Source organism: Triticum dicoccoides, chromosome 7B (assembly GCF_002162155.2).
Source record: "Triticum dicoccoides isolate Atlit2015 ecotype Zavitan chromosome 7B, WEW_v2.0, whole genome shotgun sequence".
NCBI lineage: Eukaryota > Viridiplantae > Streptophyta > Magnoliopsida > Poales > Poaceae > Triticum > Triticum dicoccoides.
In genome coordinates, this window is record NC_041393.1 from 157633677 (window position 1) to 157654261 (window position 20585).

The following is a 20585-nucleotide window of genomic DNA, read 5'->3' on the forward strand; positions in this document are numbered from 1 at the left end:
CATGAAGCCAAAGCTCTTGACGTCATTGAGCTTACAGGCCTACCCACTCCCGGCGAGCTGTACGAACCTGATTGTCAACTCCACCGCAATGCACTGGAGAGCATCTTCCATAAGCCAGAGCCCAACATGAGCCAGATGTTGAGCATGATGAAGCCTCTGCCATCTGACGCTGAATACCCTAAGGAGTTCTTTGTTGATGACCTTGAGTATTTGCCTCGCACAATATATCACATCATCAGGCGAACTCTATGGCCTATCAAAGGGCATTCATCAGCGGCCAAACTTGAAGGAGCCATGAAGACATTGGTCTTTTACATCCTCAATGGCATCAGCTTCAATACACAAGAATTATTTATCCGGCAACTTGCTGAGTCTGGATATGACCTTTTTGGCCTGAAATTTTATGTGCCATGGGTCATGCGCCTCATCAAGCTACACTCATCTGTCAATTATCAGCCCTCTGCTCGCAATCATCTGATCTTTCTACCAGAGGTTGATATGTCAGTTGAAGCCATATACCCTGAGCCTGCCAAGAAGCATCTTTGTCTTCAAAATGCTGATCACCAAAGCTTCACTCAACCCATGGAAGGAGTCCAAGCAGTAACTCGTATCTATCCAATGGCTGGGAACACTCGTCTCCCTCATCGTGCGCAAATTGAAGCTACTGAGAGCACAATTGCCCAAAGGCCTAAGAAGCGCTCTCGTGTTCTAAATGACCGATAACTTCTTGTGGCACTACATCAGAAACAAGATAAGCATCACTTTTGGCTCAAGCAACAGATGCAAAGCCTCTTGGTGGACGTCAATCACATTCGAAATCTTGCCACCAAGAATGCTTTTGTCACTCACTAGACCTGTCGGCGATCATGGAAGAGATTGACACTGCTTAGTGCTGAAGCAGATCTTCAAGACGATGGCTTCACTGAAAGATTCAAGTTTGACTCCACTCCTCCACATAATGCTGTCCTACGTCGAACTCCATCTCTTGAAGACTCTGACTATTCTTCCTCCGCGGCAACTGTGAATGCCAAAGTGATCGATGATGAAGATGATGCTACTTCACCGCCCCCTACTTCTGCACGCATCGACACTGCACCAAGTTCGTCTGCGCCTCCAAACAACAACGACAACCCTGCTGCTTCACCTACTCATGAGAACGAGTAGATGCTCTATGTCTTCAAACCTTTTTGGTCCTTACTGATAAAAGGGGGAGAAGCGTATGAGTTGATAGTCTTCAAGCGGGTTCATTTGGGCGGTTACTTTATATTTTGCCTAGTGTTTACAACTCTCGCTTTTGATACATTTGGTTCTTTGAGTTGTAACACTTAAACTTGATGGTCGTCTGCTACTTATTTGCTTTTCTGTGATGCGATGATAAATTCCGCATGTGCGATGATAACTTCCGCACTTAGATCATTCTGCAGACGTCCATTTTTCATTATGCATGTCATTCTCTTTGTTATATCATTTCATGCATGATGAATTATCTTCATAAGTTGAAGAGGATCTCCACAAGTACAACCTGCCATGTGCATTTGCATTCCAAAAGCAAATTACTTATATGCACATCTTCAGGGGGAGCCTTTGCCACTTATGAAGACAATACCCTATCCTTTACAATTTTACATACTTTATCCCCGTTGAAAACTTCAACCAGTTTGTCATCAATCACCAAAAAGGGGGAGATTGTAAGTGCATCTAGTGCCACCCCTAGTTGGTTTTGGAGTATTGACGACAAAGTTGGTTGAGGGACTAATGTGTTTGTGAGAATTGCAGGATAACGCAGGTAGTGTCCCTCATTGATTCGGTTTACCTACCGGAGATGACCCCTAAAAATGTATGAAGACATTGACGACAATGGTGGTATGTGAAGATATTCATATTGAAGACTATGCCATGAGAAGACATTGAGTGAAGACAATGGAGCGCGAAGACTGTGTCGTCTCGTTGTTTCCTTTTCCTTCTTTGTTGAGTCATAGGAACCACCGTACTGTTAAGTGGGGTCCAAGTGAACAAAGTCAGGATGACTGAAGTGATGCTCAACCCAAATCCTATGTCTTCAAGCAAAGACAATGAGAGCAAATCTTATCCAGAGCTGGATGAGTCAGCTTTGCTTGTAGCCCAAGTAAAGTTGCCGTGTGTGTTTGAAATCTGACCGTTGGAACACGTGTCAGTTCCTTAGTGACCCAGTGTCATTTCGGACTTATCAGGTCGGGTTGCCTTGTGGCTATAAATAGCCCACCCCCTACACCATAAATTGGTGGCTGCTCAGAGTTAGTGCACGGCTTTTGTCGTTTGAGAGCAACCCACCTCGAAGCCTTTGAGAGAGAGAAATCCTTGCGAGGACCAAGCCCAAACACCCAGAGCCAAAGAGTGTTAGGCATCACTGAAGTCTTTCTGTCTGTGTGACCTGAAGACTTATTACACTTGAGGACTGTGAATCCTCCAGCCGGTTAGGCGTCGCGTTCTGAGCATCCAAGAGTCATTGTGGATTGCCGGTGAACGAAGTCTGTGAAGGTTCGGAAGTCTACCTTGAAGACTTACCAGAGTGATTGGGCGAGGACTGTGTGTCCTTAGCTCAAGGGGAATAAGGTGAAGACGCGGTCTTCTGAGTTGAATCTCAGCCTCCCTAACCAGACGTACAGTTGTCACAGCAATTGGAACTGGTCCAACAAATCCCGTGTCTTCAACAAGTGACTGGTTCTATCCTCTTCCTCCCTTTACTTAGAGTTTGTCTTAGTGAAGTCATTGCCTACTTGTCGTACCTGTTTGACTTCATTGCTTGACTACTATTGTTGATTGGCTTCATACTATCTTCCATCCTGATCCTTACTACTAAGCTGCTATTAGTCTTGTACTTTCACATCATTGCATACTTGACTATGGTTTGCTTGTTGTAGTTTATCTTCCGCTGCGTATCAATTAGGTCATTTCTATTGTTTATCTTCGAAACTTCCACGTTTTGAAGACTTTCATAAAAATCGCCTATTCACCCCCCCTCTAGTCGATAACTAGCACTTTCAGTGAATTATGGCCCGGACGGATTTTTTTGTCATGCTTATGACACTTCTATGATGATAATTGTGACAAAAACACGTATCATCATAAATGTGGTGGGATCCTACTTCTATGACAAAAATCATGACAGAAAATGGGCTTTTCATCCTGGGCGGACCGGGGACGCACCTGCATGACATTCTTTGGGCCGTCCATGACATAAAAAATCATGGTAGAAGTGAGGGCAAGGAAAAATTCATGGAGTTCCTGATTACGGTTGGTGGTCGGGGCTGAGCAATGCAGTGGTTTGCGCATTTCTCTTGTACGCGCGATTGTGCGAGGCGGTCGCTAACCGAACCCAAGAGATCGATCGATCCCACTATGTACTGAAGCCGATCAATCCCTTCGCTAGTAACTGAACCCGAGCGATCCCTTCGCTGGTGCTGCTAACTGAACCCAAGCGATCGATCGATATGTTGCTGCTTATAATGAAGCCGACCAAGCCCCCGTGCGAGGCGTAGCAACTGCCTTTTGATGAACATTGCATGTTGCTGCCACACGCATGATACGTAGAACGAGTCAAGACATGGTGAATTGACCTAGCCGGTTGGTTGCATGTGGATGAACAGTTCCCTGTGAGGGTTGGATGAACAGGACCCCAACCATGTGTAGGCGGTTGCCGCTGGATGAACAGGACCCCGTGGTAGTAGGCTGTTGCCGCAGGATCAACAGGACCCAGAGGTGGCCGTGTCGCGGTACACCACACCTAGCCGGTCGGAGGTGGATGAACAAGACCCCGTGGAGGCTGGTTGAACAGTAGCTGGTGGAGGCTGGATGAATAGTAGCCCGTGGATGAACGGTTGCTGGTGGAGGCTGGAGGAGGTCGACGGTGGATGAACAGTAGCAGGTGGAGGCTGGAGGAAGTCGATGGTGGATTAACAGTAGCCCGTGGAGGCTGGAGGTAGTCGAGGTGGATGAATAGTAGCCCGTGGAGTCCCATTTTGCAGTACGCCACACCCCTCCCGATGAATAATTGCTTGTATTTGCGTTGGTATTTCCCCAAAGAGGAAGGGATGATGCATCACAACAAAGGTAAGTATTTCCCTTAGTTATGAAACCAAGGTTATCAATCTAGTAGGAGAACCAAGCAACACTATGTTGACAACACCTGCACACAAACAACAAATACTTGCAACCCAACACATAAAGGGGTTGGCAATCCCTCAACGATATTGAGATATATTAAATTGTATGAGATTTGATAAATAGATCTAACCAAAACACAAAATAAAATAAAGAAAGGAAAATTGCAGGAAGGTACTTTTGGTTTTAATATGATAGGAAATAGACCCGAGGGCCGTAGTTTTCACTAGAGGCTTCTCTCAAGATAATAACATATCGTGGGTAAACAAATTACTGTTGGGAAATTGATAGAAACGCAAATAATTATGACGATATCCAAGGCAATGATCATGTATATAGGCATCATGCCCAATATTAGTAGGCTAAAACTTGAAAACTTCAATCACACAAAACTCAACAAAACCTTCGTGAGATCCGTTGGTATAAGAAAGCAAATCACTACTATAAGTACTGTTGCAAACCAATTCATATTTTATTCTTGCATTATACTATTGTATTCCTACTTTTCTATGGCAAAAACTCATCAAATGAAAACATAGAATCATGAAAACAAGCACACAGCGCAAAGACAACATAATCTGTCAAAAACAGAACAGTCTATAGCAATCTGAAAACTTAGAATACTTCTATAACTCTAAAAATTCTGAAAGATTAGGAAAACCTGGGCAATTTGTATGTAAATCTTGTGTAAAAAATTCAGAGCCAAAGCACGTTTCTGTGATTTTTGAAAATTATTTTTTTGAGCGTAAAAGTTTCTATTTTTCAACAAGATCAAATCAACTATCACCTAAGAAGATCCTAAAGGCTCTGCTTGGCACAAATGCTAATTAAAACACAAAAAACACAATCATAACAGTAGCATAATTGTGCAAACACTCAAGAACAGAAAGCAAAAAGCAAAAATAAATTTTATTCATTGGGTTGCCTCCCAACAAGCGCTGTCATTTTATGCCCCTAGCTAGGCATAAGACTTCATTGATGCTCGCATGAAAGATAAGAATTGAAGCACAAACAGAGCATCATAAAACATGTGACAAACTCACTTAAGTCTAACATACTTCCTATGCACAGCCATTTTATAGGAAAACAAATTGTCAAGACCAGCAATTTCTAGCATATGCAAAGAAGAAGAAACAAACAATAGCAATCTCAACATAACAAGAGGAAATTTAGTAACATGGAAATTTCTACAACCATATTTTACTCTCTCATAATAATTACACGTAGGACCATAATCAAATTCAACAATATAACTTTCACATAAATTATTCTTTTCATGATCCACATGCATGCAAAGTTGACACTCTTCCAAAATAGTGGGATTATCATCAAATAAAGTCATGACCTCTCAAAAAATTTCATAAGATTGAACACTCTCCAAATACGTGGGATTATTTTTAGCTAAATTTCACACTCTTCCAAACCCACTTTTAATATTATCACACACATATTCATCATGAGGTTTAAATACATTTTCAAGATCATAAGAATCATTATCACCCCAATCATGATCATTGCAATGAATAGTGGACTGATAACCCACAAGTGTAGGGGATCGCAACAGCTTTCGAGGGTAAAGTATTCAATCCAAATTTATTGATTTGACACAAGGGGAGCCAAAGAATATTCTTGAATATTAGCAGTTGAGTTGTCAATTCAACCACACCTGGATAACTTAGTATCTGCAGCAAAGTATTTAGTAGCAAAGTAGTATGATAATAAAGGTAATGGTAGCAAAAGAAATGTTTTTGGGTTTTGTAGTAGTTGTAACAATAGCAAGGGAAAAGTAAATAAGCGAAGAACAATATGTGAAAAGCTCGTAGGCAATGGATCAGTGATGGATAATTATGCCAGATGCGATTCCTCATGTAATAGCTATAACCTAGGGTGACACAGAACTAGCTCCAGTTCATCAATGTAATGTAGGCATGTATTCCGTAAATAGTCATACGTGCTTATGGAAAAGAACTTGCATGACATCTTTTATCCTACCCTCCCGTGGCAGCGGGGTCCTAGTGGAAACTAAGGGATATTAAGGCCTCCTTTTAATAGAGAACCGGAACAAAGCATTAGCACATAGTGAATACATGAACTCCTCAAACTATGGTCATCACCGAGAAGTATCCCGATTATTGTCACTTCGGGGTTGTCGGATCATAACACATAATAGGTGACTATAGACTTGCAAGATAGGATCAAGAACACACATATACTCATGAAAACATAATAGGTTTAGGTCTGAAATCATGGCACTCGGGCCCTAGTGACAAGCATTAAGCATAGCAAAGTCATAGCAACATCAATCTCAGAACATAGTGGATACTAGGGATCAAACCCTAACAGAACTAACTTAATTACATGGTAAATCTCATCCAACCCATCACCGTCCAGCAAGCCTACGACGGAATTACTCACACACGGCGGTTAGCATCATGTAATTGGTGATGGAGGATGGTTGATGATGACGAAGGCGACGAATCCCCCTCTCTGGAGCCCCGAACGGACTCCAGATCAGCCTTCCCGAGAGAGATTAGGGCTTGGCGGCGGCTCCGTGTCGTAAAACGCGATGAAACTTTCTCTCTGATTTTTTTCTCCCCGAACGTGAATATATGGAGTTGGAGTTGAGGTCAGTGGAGGTCCAGGGGGCCCACGAGACAGGGGGCGGGCCCGGGGGAGGGGGCGCGCCCCTCACCCTCGTGGACAAGGTGTGGGCCCCCTGGTCTTGATTCTTTCGCCAGTATTTTTTATATTTTCCAAAAAGTGCCTCCGTGGATTTTTAGGACATTCCGAGAACTTTTATTTTCTACATATAGAACAACATCATGGCAGTTCTGCTGAAAACAGCGTCAGTTTAGGTTAGTTTCATTCAAATCATGCAAGTTAGAGTCCAAAACAAGGGCAAAAGTGTTTGGAAAAGTAGATACGTTGGAGACGTATCAACTCCCCCAAGCTTAAACCTTTGCTTGTCCTCAAGCAATTTAGTTGATAAACTGAAAGTGATAAAGGAAAACTTTTACAAACTCTGTTTTCTCTTGTTGTTGTAAGCATGCAAAGCCATCATTCAAGTTTCAGCAAAATTTATGAACTAACCATACTCACAATAACACCCAAGTCTCACAATTACTCATATCAATAGCATGATCAGCTAGCAAGCCATAATAATAAAACTCGGATGACAACACTTTCTTAGAACAATTATAACATTATATAACAAAATGGTATCTCGCTAGCCCTTTCTGAGGCTGCAAAACATAAATGCAGAGCACCTTTAAAGATCAAGGACTGACTAAACATTGTAATTCATGGTAAAAGAGATCCAGTCAAGTCATACCCAATATAAATCAATAGTAATGAATGCAAATGACAGTGTGCTCTCCAGCGGGTGCTTTTTAATAAGAAGGGTGATGACTCAACATAAAAGTAAATAGATAGGCCCTTCACAGAGGGAAGCAGGGATTTGTAGAGGTGCTAGAGCTTGATTTTAAAATAGAGATTGAATAACATTTTGAGTGGCATACTTTTGCTGTCAATGCAACAACTATGAGATGGCTGTATCTTCCATACTACATGCATTATAGGCAGTTCCCAAACAGAATGGTAAAGGTTTATACTCCCCCAACCACCAACAAGCATCAATCCATGGCTTGCTCGAAACAACGAGTGCCTCCAACTAACAACAATCCTGGGGGAGTTTTGTTTAATTATTTTGATTTGCTTTGATCTTTTTGGATCATGGGACCGGGCATCCCAGTTACCGGCCCTTTCTCGTGAATGAGGAGCGGAGTCCACTCCTCTTGAGAATAACCCACCTAGCATGGAAGATATAGGCAGCCCTAGTCGAAACATGAGTTGCTTGAGCATACAAAACAGAATTTCATTTGAAGGTTTGGAGTTTGGCACGTACAAATTTACTTGGAACGACAGGTAAATACCGCATATAGGAAGGTATAGTGGACTCATATGGAACAACTTTGGGGTTTATGGAGTTCAGATGCACAAGCAGTATTCCCGCTTAGTACAGGTGAAGGCTAGCAAAAGACTGGGAAGCGACCAACTGAGAGAGCGACAACAGCCATAAACATGCATTAAAATTAATTTACACCGAGTACAAGCATGAGTAGGATATAATCTACCATGAACATAAATATCATGAAGGCTATGTTGATTTGTTTCAACTACATGCGTGAACATGTGCCAAGTCGAGTCACTCAATTTATTCAAAGGAGGATACCATCCCATCATACCACATCATAATCATTCTAATAGCATGTTGGCACGCAAGGTAAACCATTATAACTCATAGCTAATCAAGCGTGGCACAAGCAACTATAATTCTAAATGTCATTGCAAATATGTTTACTTCATAATAAGCTGAATCAGAAACGATGAACTCATCATATTTACAAAAGCAAGAGAGGTCGAGTTCATACCAGCTTTTCTCATCTCAATAAGTCCATCATATATTGTCATTATTGCCTTTCACTCGCACGACCGAACGATGTGTATAATAATAAAAGTGCACGTGCATTGGACTAAGCTGGAATCTGCAAGCATTCAACTCAAAAAGAGAAGACAAGTAATATGGGCTCTAAGTTAAATAAACAATCATGTATATGAGAGCCACTAAGCATTTTCAATATGGTCTTCTCGACCCCCAAAGGAAAGAAAAGAAAATAAAACTATTTACACGGGAAAGTTCCCAACAAGTAAGAAGAAGAACTAGAAATCTTTTTGGGTTTTCATTTTCATTTCTACTACAAGCATGGAAATTAAACTAACTAATTTTTTTGGTTTTTCTTAAGGTTTATCAAGCACACAAGAAGAAAACTAGAAAAAGAAATTTAAACTAGCATGGATAATACAATGAAAGAGTATGAGCACCGACAACTAGTGTGTGAACATGAATGTAAAGTCGATGAGAAATACGTACTCCCCCAAGCTTAGGCTTTTGGCCCAAGTTGGTCTAATACCAAGGACCGCCTGGCTGATATTCGTAGTTGTAGCTGGGGTCGTACTGAGATGCAGCAGCAACCGCCTCCTGAGCTGCGGCATGTTGGCGAGCTGCCTCCGCTCTCCTCTTGTGTTCAGCTGCTTCCTCCCTGGTGACGACATATCTTCCTTTTGCCTGATAATCAAAAAGGTGGGGAGCAGGAAGAGTAACATGGACGACATTGGGTCTATTATAGATTAGTCGATATTGGAGGAATTGTTCATTCCTCCTTAGAAATTGATGATTGACCATAGCTTCATAATCCAAATAAACAGGAGGTATCAACACATCTCCCTATCTTGGGGTTATACCAAGATAATTAGCCACACGGGTTGCATAAATTCCTCCAAATAAATCTCCCTTTCTACTATTATTCTGCAACCTACGTGCAACTATTGCCCCCCAAGTTATAACCTTTATATCCTAACACAATACTCTTGAGGACACACAGATCAGGGACACACATGTGACATGCTTCATCTTTACCGTTAATGCATCTACCAATGAAGAGAGAAAAATAATGTATAGCAGGAAAATGAATGCTCACTATGGTAGCTTGTGCTATATCCCTAGATTCTCCCACAGTAATACTAGCAAGGAATTCTCTAAACTCAGATTTGTGAGGATCATTAATATCACCCCATTGCGGAAGTTTGCAAGCAGTTGTAAAATCCTCTAGGTCCATGGTATAAGATGTATCATAAATATCAAATATTACACTAGGGGAATTACGCGTACAGTTATATTTAAACCTCTGCACAAAGGAATCAGTCAATTGATATTACCGAGGACACTTATCTTGTAAGAAGTCCTCCAGCTCAGCATTACGCACATACGTGTCAAGTTCCTCCTTAAAGCCTGCTTCGACCATAAAAGCATCGGATGGCCACTCACAAGCTCGTACATCCGCGTCCCTCTGTAACTCAACATCTTGCTCACGTATAGCAATTCTGGGTCCTTTCTTTACCGAGGAACCACCTTGGTACATTCTCCTAGACATAATTCTTTTTCTGAAAAATTTCTGAAATTTTACTAACTTCAAAATAAAAGTGAATAAAACTAAACAAGATTGGTAGCAACTACTCCTACAAGTGCCTAGAGCCTATATCATGCATTGGAATTGCTTGGGACCTCATAAATTCAACATGCAAGCTCAAGAACATGGTCAACTATGCAGCAAAATTTGCAATGAATAAAGCACTAGAACAAAAACTAATTGGACCAATGGAGGAGTCACATACCAAGCAACAATCTCCCAAAGCAGTTTTGTGAATGGAGCTTTGAGCAAAGAGATCGAAAATCGTAGCAAAATGAGATAGAACTCGTGCTTGAGCTGGATGGGGATTTTTTTGGGTAGAAGATGAAGTGTGTGGGTGTTAGCATAAGTGGAGGGGGGCCACCAAGGGCCCATGAGACAGGGGGGCGCGCCCAGGTGGGGTGGGCGCGCCCTCCACTCTCGTGGCCTGGTGCTTGCCCCTCCTGTAGTGATTTCAGTGCCTAAAATCCTCAAATATTCCATAAAAAATCATACTAAATTTGTAGGGCATTTGGAGCACTTTTATTTTCGGGATATTTTTTAATGCACGGATAATTCAGAAAACAGATGGATAATACTATTTTTTCTTTATTTATTCTAAATAACAGAAAGTAAAAAGAGGGTACAGAAGGTTGTGCCTTCTAGTTTCATCCATCTCGTGATCATCAAATTGAATCCACTAACAAGGTTGATCAAGTCTTGTTAACAAACTCATTCCGAATAACACGGAACCGGAGAAATTTCGAATAACACTAAGTTACCTCAACGGGGATATGAAAATCCCCAACAATAAGAATATCATACTTTTTCTTGACAGTAGGGAGAGGAAATTCAAAACCTCCAATAATGATAGTTGGAACTTTTCCAATAGAATTGATGTTATGGACTTGAGATTTTTTCTTCGGAAAGTGTACCGTATGCTCATTACCATTAACATGAAAAGTGACATTGCCTTTGTTGCAATCAATAACAGCCCTGCAGTATTCAGAAAAGGTCTACCAAGGATAATCGACATACTATCGTCCTCGGGAATATCAAGAATAACAAAGTCCGTTAAGATAGTGACATTTGCAACCACAACAGGCACATCCTCACAAATACCGACAGGTATAGCAGTTGATTTATCAGCCATTTGCAAAGATATTTCAGTAGGTGTCAACTTATTCAATTCAAGTCTACGGTATAAAGAGAGAGATATAACACTAACACCGGCTCTAAGATCACATAAAGCAGTTCTAACATAATTTCTTTTAACAGAGCATGGTATAGTTGGTACCCCGGGGTCTCCAAGTTTCTTTGGTATTCCACCCTTAAAAGTATAATTAGCAAGCATGGTGGAAATCTCAGCTTCTGGTATCTTTCTTTTGTTTGTAATGATATCCTTCATATACTTAGCATTAGGATTTACTTTCAGCATATCAGTTAAGCGCATACATAAGAAGATAGGTCTAATTATTTCAGCAAAGCGCTCAATATCCTCCTCATCCTTTGTCTTGGATGGTTTAGGAGGAAAGGGCATGGGTTTCTGAACCCATGGTTCTCTTTCTCTACCGTGCTTCCTAGTAACAAAATCTCTCTTATCATAACGTTGATTCTTTGATTGTGGGTTATCAAGATCAACAGCAGGTTCAATCTCTACATCATTGTTTTTGCTAGGTTGAGCATCAACATGAACATTAGCATTGACATTATCACTAGGTTCATGTTCATCACCTGATTGTGTTTCAGCATCAGAAATAGAAATATCATTGGGATTCTCAGGTGTGTCTACAGTAGGTTCACTAGAAGCATGCAAAGTCCTATCGTTTTTCTTTTTCTCCCTTTTAGAAGAACTAGGTGTCTCTAAATTATTTCTCTGAGAATCTTGCTCGATTCTCTTAGGGTGGCCTTCAGGATACAGAGGTTCCTGAGTCATTCTACCAGTTCTAGTAGCCACTCTAACAACAAAGTCATTTTTATTATTTAATTCATTAAGAAAATCATTTTGAGCTTTAAGTACTTGCTCAACTTGAGTAGCAACCATAGAAGTATATTTGCTAATGAGTTTGAGTTCACCTTTAACTCTAGCCATGTTATCGCTCACACGTCCTACCTCGAAAGCATTATTCTTTAACTCTCTACCAACATAAGCATTAAAACTTTCTTGTCTAGCCATAAAGTCATCAAATTCATCTAAGCATGGGCTATGAAATTTAGAAGAGGGGATTTCAACTTTGTCATATCTATAGAGAGAATTTACCTTTACTACCTGTGTCGGGTTATCAAGACAATGTGGTTCTTCAACAGGCGGTATATTAAGACCATGTATTTCTTCAATAGGAGGTAAATTCTTAACATCTTAAGCTTTAATACCTTTTTCTTTCATTGATTTCTTTGCCTCTTGCATATCTTCAGGACTGAGAAATAAAACACCTCTCTTCTTCAGAGTGGGTTTAGGAATAGGTTCAGGAGTTGGCTCAATTGGTTCAGGAATTTCCTCAGGAATTGGCTCAGGAAGAGTCCAATTATTTTCATTAGTCAACATATTATTCAATAGTAATTCAGCTTCGTCGATCGTTCTTTCCCTGAAAACACAACCAGCACAACTATCCAAGTAGTCCTTGGAAGCATCGGTTAGTCCACTATAAAAGATATCAAGTAATTCATTTTTCTTGAGAGGATGATCAGGCAAAGCATTAAGTAACCGGAGAAGCCTCCCCCAAGCTTGTGGGAGACTCTCTTCTTTGATTTGCACAAAATTATATATTTCCCGCAAGGCAGCTTGCTTCTTATGAGCAGGGAAATATTTAGCAGAGAAGTAATAAATCATATCCTGGGGACTACACACACAACCAGGAGCAAGAGAATTATACCAAGTCTTAGCATCACCCTTTAACGAGAACGGAAATATCTTAAGGATGTAATAATAGCGAGATTTATCATCATGAGTAAACAGGGTAGCTATACATTCAACTTGGTAAGATGTGCCACAACAGTTTCAAATTCAAGGCCATAAAAAGGATCAGATTCAGCTAAAGTAATAATCTCAGGATCAACAGAGAATTCATAATCCTTATCAGTAATACAGATAGGTGAAGTAACAAAAGCAGGGTCAGGTTTCATTCTAGCATTAAGAGACTGTTGCTTCCATTTAGCTAATAATTTCTCAAGATCATATCTATCATTGCAAGCAAAGATAGCTCTAGCAGCTTCTTCATTCATAACATAACCCTTAGGAACAACAGGCAATTCATAATAATTGGGAGAATTTTCATCATCACTATCATCAATAATAGCATCTTCAATAATTTCATTCCCCCTAACTCTAGCAAGTTGTTCATCAAGAAATTCACCTAATGGCAAAGTAGTATCACGTACAGAAGTAGTTTCATCATAAGTATCATGCATATCAGAAGTGGCATCATCAATAACATGCGACATATTAGAATTCATAGCAGTAGCAGGTTTAGGTGTCGCAAGTTTACTAATAACGGAAGGAGAATCTCGTGCAGAGCTAGATGGCGGTTCCTTACCTCCCCTTGTAGTTGAGGGCAAAATCTTGGTTCTATCATCTTTCAAGTTCTTCATAGTGATCAACAGATATAAATCCCAAGTGACTCAAAAAATAGAGCTATGCTCCCCGGCAATGGCGCCAGAAATTAGTCTTGATAACCCACAAGTGTAGGGGATCGCATCAGCTTTCGAGCGTAAAGTATTCAACCCAAATTTATTGATTCGACACAAGGGGAGCCAAAGAATATTCTTGAGTATTACCAGTTGAGTTATCAATTCAACCACTGGATAACTTAGTATCTGCAGCAAAGTATTTAGTAGCAAAGTAGTATGATAATAAAGGTAATGGTAGCAAAAGTAATGTTTTTGGGTTTTGTAGTAGTTGTAACAGTAGCAACGGAAAAGTAAATAAGCGAAGAACAATATGTGAAAAGCTCGTAGGCAATGGATCAGTGATGGATAATTATGCCGGATGCGATTCCTCATGTAATAGCTATAACCTAGGGTGACACAGAACTAGCTCCAGTTCATCAATGTAATGTAGGCATGTATTCCGTAAATAGTCATACGTGCTTATGGAAAAGAACTTGCATGACATCTTTTGTCCTACCCTCCCGTGGCAGCGGGGTCCTAGTGGAAACTAAGGGATATTAAAGCCTCCTTTTAATATAGAACCGGAACAAAGCATTTGCACATAGTGAATACATGAACTCCTCAAACTACGGTCATCACCGAGAAGTATCCCGATTATTGTCACTTCGGGGTTGTCGGATCATAACACATAATAGGTGACTATAGACTTGCAAGATAGGATCAAGAACACACATATATTCATGAAAACATAATATGTTCAGATCTGAAATCATGGCACTCGGGCCCTAGTGACAAGCATTAAGCATAGCAAAGTCATAGCAACATCAATCTCAGAACATAGTGGATACTAGGGATCAAACCCTAACAGAACTAACTTAATTATATGGTAAATCTCATCCAACCCATCACCGTCCAGCAAGCCTACGATGGAATTACTCACGCACGGTGGTGAGCATCATGAAATTGGTGATGGAGGATGGTTGATGATGACGACGGCGACGAATCCCCCTCTCCGGAGCCCCGAACGAACTCCAGACCAGCCTTCCCGAGAGAGATTAGGGCTTGGCGGCGGCTCCATGTTGTAAAGCGCGATGAAACTTTCTCTCTAATTTTTTTTCTTCTCGAACGTGAATATATGGAGTTGGAGTTGAGGTCGGTGGAGGTCCAGGGGGCCCACGAGACAGGGGGCGCACCCCCCACCCTCGTGGACAGGGTGTGGGCCCCTGGTCTTGATTCTTTCGCCAGTATTTTTTATATTTTCCAAAAAGTGCCTCCGTGGATTTTCAGGACATTCCGAGAACTTTTCTTTTCTACACATAAAACAACATCATGGCAGTTCTGCTGAAAACAACGTCAGTCCGGGTTAGTTTCATTCAAATCATGCAAGTTAGAGTCCAAAACAAGGGCAAAAGTGTTTGGAAAAGTAGATACGTTGGAGATGTATCATGGACCTAGCAACATTAGCATCCCCAAGCTTAGGCTCTGTTCGATATGAAGGAAGATAAAACAAAGGAAATAACAACTTCACGGGAATTGGAGTGTGCGTCGACCGAGAACCTATAGAGTTGTAAACACGGGAAACAAAAAAATATGTGCCATTCGGACCATAGGAAAAGGGGTCTTTGGAGCTGCATTATTTTAATCATCTGCAGCATGCAAACACTGCTTATCTCTCACATAGAGCAGCCCATGTCCGTATGAATTTTTTAATAGACAAATGATGCAGCTCAGCAGGCCTTCCTCGGGCCTCAGCAAAAAAATGAGGTACGAGTGGATGTTCAGATTCCTTTGAAATAGGCACACTGGAGCTTCAATTCCTATGTTTTTCTGTAGTTGCTTCCTTTATACCGAACGCCGCTGAAGGGAAAAAGACCACAGGAAAGGAAACCTCCACATTTCCTGTGAAATTCCCTCATCCTGAACACAGTCTTAGGGTTTTGCATATTATTAGCACAATTGACATTAATAGAATTTATAATAACATCATTGCAATCATGCTTTTCATTCAAGGAGCTACCATGAATCACTTTATAAATTTCGTCGTTTAACACTTCATCACAATTTTTAGATTCATAAATCTCAAGCAAAACTTCATAAAGATAATCTAGTGGACTCGATTCACTAGCAACTAGTTCATCATAATTGGATCTTTTGAAGAGATTAGCAAGTGGATGAGGATCCATATCAATAGATTTCTAGCAAGCGGAGATGCAAGCAAATAGATGGCACATGGTAACACAAGTAGGGATAGCAAACAAGAGATCTGACGTGAAAAAGGCGAACAAAAAAGAGGGCGAATAAAATGGTAATTTTTTATGAAATGGGGGAAAGGAAAATGAGAGGCAAATGGCAAATAATGTAAATTGCAAGGAGGTGATATTTGTGATTAGGAACCTGGTAGATGTTGATGATGTCTCCCTGGCAACGGCACCAGAAATTCCTTTTGATGTTGGCTTGAACTACGCCGGTATTTCCCTAAAGAGGAAGGGATGATGCATCACAAGAATGGTAGGTATTTCACTCAGTCGATGAGACCAAGGTTATCGAACCAATAGGAGAACCACGCAACACTATGTGAACGGCACGTGCACACAAATAACAAATACTCGCAACCCGACGTGTTAAAGGGGTTGTCAATCCCTTTCGGGCAACGACGCCAGAAATAGGCAAACAGAGGTGAGAGAGTGTAAATATTGATAGATCGAACGCCAAATAAAATAAATGCAGCAATGTATTTTTGTATTTTTTGGTTTAATAGATCTGAAAATAAAATCAAAGGAAAATAGATCGCAAAGGCAAATATAATGAAGAAGAGACCCGGGGGCCGTAGGTTTCACTAGTTGGTTCTCTCGAGAAAAATAGCAAATGGCGGGTGAATAAATTACTGTTGGGCAATTGATAGAACTTCAAATAATCATGACGATATCCAGGCAATGATCGTTATATATGCATCACGTCCAAGATTAGTAGACCAACTCCTGTCTGCATCTACTACTATTACTCCACACATCGACCACTATCCAGCATGCATCTAGTGTATCAAGTTCATGGAAAACGGAGTAATGCAATAAGAATGATGACATGATGTAGGCAATATCTATTTATGTAGAAATAGACCCCATCGTTTTATCCTTAGTAGCAACGATACATACGTGTCGATTCCCTTTCTGTCATTGGGATCAAGCACCGTAAGATCGAACCCACTACAAAGCACCTCTTCCCATTGCAAGATAAATAGATCAAGTTGGCCAAACAAAACCCAAATATCGGAGAAGAAATATGAGGCTATAAGTATTCATGCATATAAGAGATCAAAGAAGACTCAAATAACTTTCATGGATAAAAAGATAGATCCGATCATAAACTTAAAGTTAACCGGATCCCAACAAACACACCGCAAAAAGAGTTACATCATATGGATCTCCAAGAGACCATTGTATTGAGGATCAAACGAGAGAGAGGAAGATATTTAGCTTCTACCTACGGACCCGTAGGTCTGCAAAGAACTACTCATGCATCATCGGAGAGGCACCAATGGACATGATGCACCCCTCCCTGATGGTGTCTATATTGGATCTGGTGGTTCTGGAACTTGCGGTGGCTGGAATTGATTTTGGTCGACTCCCCTAGAGTTTCTGGAATATTGGGGTATTCATAGAGCAAAGAGGCGGTTCAGGGGGCACCCGAGGTGGGCACAACCCACCAGGGTGCGCCTGGGCCTCCAGGCGCGCCCTGGTGGGTTGTGCTCCCCTCGAAGCACCCTCGAGGCGCTTCTCTGGCCCACTGGATGTCTTCTGGTCCAAAAAAATCCACAAAACGTTTCGCTGCGTTTGGACTCCGTTTGGTATTGATTTCCTGTGATGTAAAAAACATGCAGAAAACAACAACTGACACTTGGCACTATGTCAATAGGTTAGTACCAAAAAATGATATAAAATGACTACAAAGTGATTGTAAAACATCCAAGAATGATAATATAACAACATGGAACAATCAAAAATTATAGATACGTTGGAGACGTATCACTTATGGAAATTGCTTCGGAATTTTTTCTCCAAGAAGCAACTCAGCAATTCTCACCTTCAAGGACTCTATCAGTACACTGACCAAGGGTTTACTGCTGAAGATTATCAAGATCGCTCCACTCTACCTTTGCCAGCTCGTGAACCTACAATGTATTTACTTCGACTTCAGCTGCGCAAATTGCTCGATGATTCAGAAGCCACTTCGTCGACTGTCAAACCCTTTGAAGAAAATCCTCTATCTCGCAAGGGTAATGAGGCTGATCCTAATGTACCTTCCTCGTCCAAGACCCAAGTCAGTCTCGAAGGCTCAACTGTTGTTGTTGTTGAAGATGAAGATGTTCCAGACACTTCCGAATCAGAAACTTCATCAGAAAGTTCGACAGGCGATGCCTTAGAGTGAATCATATTCACAGTTTCTTACTCGTGTTTTTCAGCACCTTTTGACACTAGTTGACAAAAGGGGGGAGAATAACATCGAGAGTTTGATAGATTTGCTTTGTTGGATTTGGTGTTTGTGTTTTCTCGCTCTATCTTTGAGACAATTACGCCATTTCTCGTGCTCTGAGGTAAAACTTCTATTATGGACTGTAATATTAATAACCCCACCTGCTGCACTACTCTCTCTCTCGAAGCCTTTTGTTTTGCATGTGAAATTGTTAACAGAAGTTATGAATGATTGCACTTTACTCTCATTGGATTATCTATCATCAGTGCAAATCATTACCTCGTATGATTGAAAATTCTCCACACACTCGAATAAATTGCAAGGAATTTCATTGTATATCTATTAACCCTGCATACATCCAGGGGGAGTATGAGAATAATTGGTTTGCTACCAACATTTGGTATTGCCAATATTTGGCTAGCCAACATTTGGTAAAATCAAAAATTGCCAACATTTGGCAACTTCTTGTGAGATTGGCATTGAAGATTGGCAAGCAACCAATCTCTAGCCAACTTTTGGCAGTTGCCAAAATTTGGCATGCCAACTTTTGGCATCAAACCAATTATTCTCTATATTTCATCATCAAGACAAGTAACACAAGTTCACTCTTGTTTGATTTACAATTTACTTATCTATCTTCACTTTGATGATTATCTGTTTTGTCAACAACCGTCCAAAAAGGGGGAGATTGTTGGTGCAATGATAGACCCCTTATGTTTTGGAGTTTGTTGACATAAACAGTTTGGGACTTATGTGTTTGCTAGTGCACACAGAGTAACAGGTCCCTGGAGTAATCGAGGAGTTTGATGAAAATGACGAAGATAATCTCCCTGCGCAGCAGCAAAAGTTATCACCGAAGATAAAGCTAACAAGAGTGACCCCTAAATTGCTGAAGTCTAAGCAATTGGTTCGGTGATTGTTCAAAGCAAATGACTATGCTCGAGGAAGAATGAAGACGAAGTGAAGACATAGCATTTATTTCATTATTCTTCTTCTTTCATTGAGTCATAGGACCACCGTACTATTAAGAGGGGTATAGTGTTTCGAAGCTTTGATTCTCTTATGCTAAACCCAAACCTATGAAAGCTGTGAGAGAAATCTCCTTATGCTTCGAGCAAATACTTGCCAGCAAGAGACTGTGATCTTCTTCGCTACGAGAGATTTGACTCGGACCGAGGAGTTAGCATTACTTGTTCCTCAAGAGATGTTACCATTGCTCCAAAATCCGACCGTTGTGAACGTGTCGGTTGGCCATTGGCTGGACCTCGTGTCCAAAATGGTCATTTCCCATCTGAGAAGGATGCGGCTATAAATAGCCACCCCGCGTCGGCTTTGTCCGGTGGCTGCTCCGTTTGATTTTTGAGAAGATTGTTGAGCAACCCCCTCTTTGAGAGATTTGAGTTTAAAATCCACTAGAGAAAAACCCTAGAGCCGAAGAATTAGATAGTGGTTCGGCATCACTGGAATCTAAGTTAGTACGCTCCGCCTATTACTCTTGAGAGCCGCAAACTCTCTAAACAGTTAGGTGTCAATTTCTTCAGAGACCAAGAGTGATTGTGGTTCTGAAAGAAGTTTGTAAAGGTTTGGAGATCACCTTCAAGTATCTACCATGAGCGATCGGCATTGATTGACGAATCGATTGTCGAGGAGAATAGGGTGAAGAGAGTCTATCTTCCGTGTTAAGTCACAACCCCTCCAACCAGACGTAGTCCTTGTGCAGAAGGACGAACTGGTTGAACAAATACCTTGTCGCCATCGAGCACCTTCGGTCATCTTTATTACTCAAGTTACCTTCGATGCATTCCATTCGTGTATTTTACTTCGATGCTTGCTCTAGTTTCTATCCGGTTCTCTGTTGTAGTTCATCTTAGCTTGTTTATCGTTTATTCCGCTGCTGGTTCTGAGAGATTTAAGTTTTTCAAAGAAAATTTAAAACTCCCATTCACCCCCCCATCTGGTAGACATACTTCGTTCCTACAAGACCTCCTCCCACTCTGTCTCCAATTTGCGGAAGATATCATGCCCGGAACGCCCCGCGGATCGATACAAGCCCACGTTGGATGACTTCTGCGGTGCGTACGGATGCGGGCGATTTGCGGGTCCGCCTTGGAGATGCCCTTAAGACCTCATTTGGTACAAGTTGGTTGGGAGGGTTTGCAGGGGATTAACCCCGCAGGCCTGCTAATCCTTAGAAATCCCCGCAAGGCCATTTGATGCACATGATTTTGATTGGCCCAAACCCTCCGATCCCCAGCAACCCCTTCGTTTCACACGGAACAGAACTCTCAAGGGCCTACGCTGGAAACCGGACGACGCAAAGATCGGGTGAGACACTGGTATCTGGCAATTTTAATCAAACGCGGG